This window comes from Dufourea novaeangliae, unplaced genomic scaffold, assembly GCF_001272555.1.
Source record: "Dufourea novaeangliae isolate 0120121106 unplaced genomic scaffold, ASM127255v1 scaffold130, whole genome shotgun sequence".
In the NCBI taxonomy this organism is placed as follows: Eukaryota; Metazoa; Arthropoda; class Insecta; order Hymenoptera; family Halictidae; genus Dufourea; species Dufourea novaeangliae.
This window is the reverse complement of record NW_015374004.1, coordinates 550,087-555,213: the sequence shown is the minus strand read 5'-3', so window position 1 is coordinate 555,213 and position 5,127 is coordinate 550,087.

Sequence of the window (5,127 nt, the reverse complement as noted above, 5' to 3'; positions counted from 1 at the left end):
TTTTCTTCACTTTACATTTTCATCGTGTTTCATGCACAAAGATTATCCTTTTCCACTGATCGTTTAACACGAAGGAAAATTTTTTACACAGATGTCTTATCGTTTCAAGGGCCACTATGCTTTTCTCGATGATCGGTCGATCGTTTTACTAACAGCCGGGGCACCTTCGATACCTCCATATTCAAATGACCGAGAAACGATATTGGTAAACTTCTTGGAAAGAATTCCAGTGTCTAAAAAAAAAATATTGCCCCGTTGCAAACGCTATTGTCGTCGATGAGTTATTTCATTTTACAAAAGTTTACGATAAACCAACGAATAACAAGCTGTAAACACGCCTACGTTAAAGGTATCGGCAAGACCCACGATGAAAATATACAGTGAGAGTCAAAAGTGAGTATACACGTTGCATTATATTTATTTCTCTCAATTTAGAATCTAATATTTGGCATAGATACTCTATTACATTGAGATCTGGTGACTGGAAATTTATTTTAAAATTGTGGAAACAATTTTTAACCACCTTTACTGTATATTTCCGATTACTAAAAGATCCATGAATGCACTTTCAGCTGAATGTGATTTGAAAATATTTAAATATCCAAATTTGTCCATAGTACTATGACGAAAAATTAACTGTCCTACACCAGAGGTTGTCATGCTGCCCTAACCTTTTATGTAATAGTATTATGTATTCACTATGTTTAACGATATTTATAAAATTTTGTAGTTACAGCTCCAAAGTTCTTTTTCTCGAATTTTTTGTTTATATTGTTCAAAGAAGTTTGTTCTAAATCCTTAAGAAAATCATACCTAATTGTATTACTGCCATGATCTTATAGTAGAATGCTATGTACAGTGGGTAAAAAAAGTATTCGTCCACCCTTTAAAAGAGAACTCTTTCAAAATTGGACCAAGTGACTTGAGTTTTTTTGTGAACTTAGAAGAATTAGTGTATAAATAAATAATCCCAGTTCACAAATAAACGACAAATTGTTCTCCTTCAATAAAGAAAACGATATTATCAATTACAAAAACAGAACTATCAAACCCGTTCAAACGACGGAACTCAGATTTCTATTTGTACAATTACTGAAATTACACTTAGTATGCTTTCATTGATAATGTTGCTCCTTAACTTATTAACATTATAAATTTCACTATATTATGCGAAATTGTGCTATATACTATACACTGCATGTGATGACTATAAAACCACCCTCAAATTTTCAATCCTTACGTATTGTGGTTAAAAGAAAAACAAACCACTTTTTTTCTAATAAAATATAATCCATCCTTTACTGAAGAAACATTATTTCTTAACACGATTTCAGATATGGCATACTGTAAAAGAAGTATTTATAAATTCGTCATTTAGAAGAGTTTGCCAGTTCTATTGTCAAAGACTTTGTTAACAAAATGATAACAATTTTGTACGTAAACGTAAGAAATTCGTAAAAAGTAATAGAAACAACATTGGTCCATAAAGTACAGTGGGTGACCAAATTATTGGAGTCACCTGTATAAATTGACGATTTTACAATTTTAACTGTTTTTTTTTATAATTACATAACCTACGTTTAATTGTATAGTGTATTTTCCGTGGAAATCGTTAATTAAACATTATCCAGCGTAAAGACTTCAACATTGTGATTTTATTTCCATATACAGTGGGGGACAAAAGTATTCGTACACCCTTTAAAACGGAACAATGTTTTTTAAATTGGTCCAACTGACTTGAGTTCTTTTATGAAGTTAGGAACATTAGTTTACTAAATGATGTGTAAATAAATTTGAAAAAGTTGCAATTGGTCCGAATCGCGATGAAAATAGTAAAGATTGCTTCTTTCGAATGTTTTATTTGAGATTGTAATGAAAATTTAACAAATAGATTGCTTAGCTTTATGTTAGTTATATGGATGCTGAAAATTTCATCGAAATCGGTTAACGTTGTTATGAGATACACACAGTTAAAAATGTTGCAAAACGCTGTTTTTCGCGACTTTTGACCTACAACTGTAGTACATCTAAAGATTCTGATATCTTTCGATGACGGTTACTCGTTTCTGTATCAACCGATTTCAATAAAAGTTGCAGCATGTATATAACTACCATAAATCTTCAAAATGTATTTATTAAATTTTCATTACAGTCTCGGACAAAAAAGTTTTCAAACACGATATTTACTATTTTCCTCGACATTCTGAAAAGTCGAAAACTTTTCGAAATTTTTCTAACACATCATTTAGTAAACTACTTAATCCTTCTAACTTCACAAAGAAACTCAAGTCACTTGGTCCAATTTTGAAGCAGTTGTTTTGTTTTAAAGGGTGCACGAATACTTGTTTTATCCACTGTAAGTATTACACGAACTTCACCTTTGTAAGGTGTATACTTTGTTTTGACTCTCATTATAAATTCCCGGTCGAGGCGATCCCGACGTGCACCGTCGACTTCTTTAATTGTCGGTGGAACGATAAATCGACTGGCTATAAATCACCCGCGATCTCTCAGTTTCTCCCGACCGTACGTTTAACATTGCAATTAGAGTGAATTTTGATGTGATCCCGGATAAAAAGAAACCACGCAAAAGGATTACGTTTGACGAGCGTCGTTTAAGAAAAAGAAAGGAAACAATGTCTCACAGTTTAACAATTCACTGGCACTTCGCGACTTAGATCGATCGCCAACGGAATGTGTCAACGCGCCCTATTCTGAATGATCTGCGACCGATACAGTTCCCTATCGGGGAAGTTTCTTCGCTACGTCCCGTGCTGCAGGGAGTCTGCGTGGTTACAGGTGTCCGTCGAGCCGTCCTGCAGGACTTGCCGGTCGTCGTGGAGGTGGAATCCTCCTACTACTACTCTAATTCCTCCTACTTCACCTACTCGTTTTTCGTTGGCCGAAGAACCGGCCACAGGGATGGCAATCAGAGTGTGAACACCGACGGACGACAACGCGAGGGCACGGGAATCAACGGTCGCTCCTATCGAAAACCATTCGTAGGGTAGATGTCCCAATTACTGCCACCTTAAGAGTGTACCGTAACTTCATTTAATCATTTTACGTCTCGCTTAACCTAAAAATCGTCTCGGTTTAGAACATAATATTATTTAAGATTTCTTCTATTAAAAAAATCGTTTTATACATTGAATATGAAGAATTAATTAATAATTAATTGAAATCTGCAAACAATCCTCGTGTCTCTATAACTGTCATCTCAAGAATTAAATAAATTCTTATACAGGGTGTCCCACCTAACTCTGCCACCCTCATTTGTCACGGTACAAAAAAATGGTTCATGAGAAAGTTACGTACGAAATTTTCAGCCCAAGGTCATTTCAAGGTCATATTGTGATACATTGTTAGATACGTTTTGATCTCTTCTTTGTAATCGCAAACAAAGAAATAGGGTATTCCGTTTAAAAAAAAAGTTACCATTAGAGAAATCTCTGAAGATATGACCTTGAGATGTCCTTCAATCTCATAGCCTAATTTCTCCCCCTAAAATACACTAGTTTTCTCTCGAACCATTTTTTTGTACCGTGACAAATGAGAGAATAATTAAGGATGGTAGAGTTAGGTGAGACACCCTGTATACTTTCGCAATTCATTTTATATAATAAATATAGATTGAATAGTAAAATTATGGCTCTTTCTTTAATATGATTTCACCATCACTTCCTACTTACGTAGTCCCGTTTTTGACGTTCGAAGTGTTCTTTCGTTTTTCAACATTAATTTTTAAATACCAGGTATATGAGTACATATATTTCTTTGTTTCTATGTGAATCACAGTTGCAATGTAATAGTAAAACTTTGTCTACCCAATTTATTTGTACGTTACGATTTTGTTAAGTAAATTAAATAAAGTTACAGTATTATCACAGGACGTTTTCCCTAGATCATTGGACGGTACTTTTCAGCTCTCGTTCATCCCGAATGCACGTCGCTCTTCGAACAGCAGTGTTCTTTGCAACTTGTATCTTACAGTGGGTAATGAGTAAACTACGGATTTGATGCATTTATAGCCAATAGTTACAGAAACGGTTGAAAAAACAATATTGCCGCCCTTATTTACTTAATATTATTTAATTAAGAATTTGATATGCAGTGTTTACTTTTATAACTTTTAATACTTATCATTCAATAGCAATATCTTCTAATTTTTATTTTCATAAATGAAACAACGATTTTTAAAACATAAATGATTCTATTTAATGTGAATATTTTTTCACATATAAGGACAAAACGAACGTATAGTGTTGAAAATAATGATGTTATGGCTGATAAATAGCAACCATTAATAACCTACACCTTTTGCACTCCCGCCAGGAACGGCCCGGAATGGGACTTTGTGTAATACAATAGACAAAAAAAGTTTCATCAGATGCAATGTGTTTTCTACTTTATTCTGAACCAAATAAGATATTTGAGAGAAGAAAAAAATTCCTACCTTAGCTATTGTCTTACAAAATTGCTTTAAAAAATGTCATTATGTATAAAAACCCGCAGTTTAGTGATGAAATTGTTAGAGCCACAGTACGAAAAATATGTCGCTCTTTTGTATTTACATGAAAATAAAATCTCAATATTAAATGATAATGTTTAATTAACGATTTCTACTAAAAATACACAATACAATTAAACGTAGTTGTATGTAATTACTAGACTGCGGATTTTTATGCAAAATAAAATTTTATACAGTAATTCTTGAAGACAAGAATAAAAGTAGGAATTTCTACCTTCGCTTCAGTATGTTATTATTGAGTTAGGAATAAAATAGATAAGTCGTTATATTCGATGAAAGTTTTGTCTTTCATTGTATTCCGCAGACCTTTAGAGTTTATTAATGTATAAAATCCGCAGTCTAGTAATTATAAAAAAATACAGTTAAAATCGTAAACTCGTCAATTTATACAAGTGGCTCCAATAACTTGGTCACCTACTATACTTATCGAATTTACATTTTATTTATTTACAAAAAAACTATAATATCTTAGTGAATATCTTCACAAATTATTCAATTACAATTTCATATAATTACAGCCTGCAACGCTTCCCTTTATGTCAGATTAAAAATTACGTTTGTTATTACGTATGTTTTTAATTAACTAAAATTTGTCA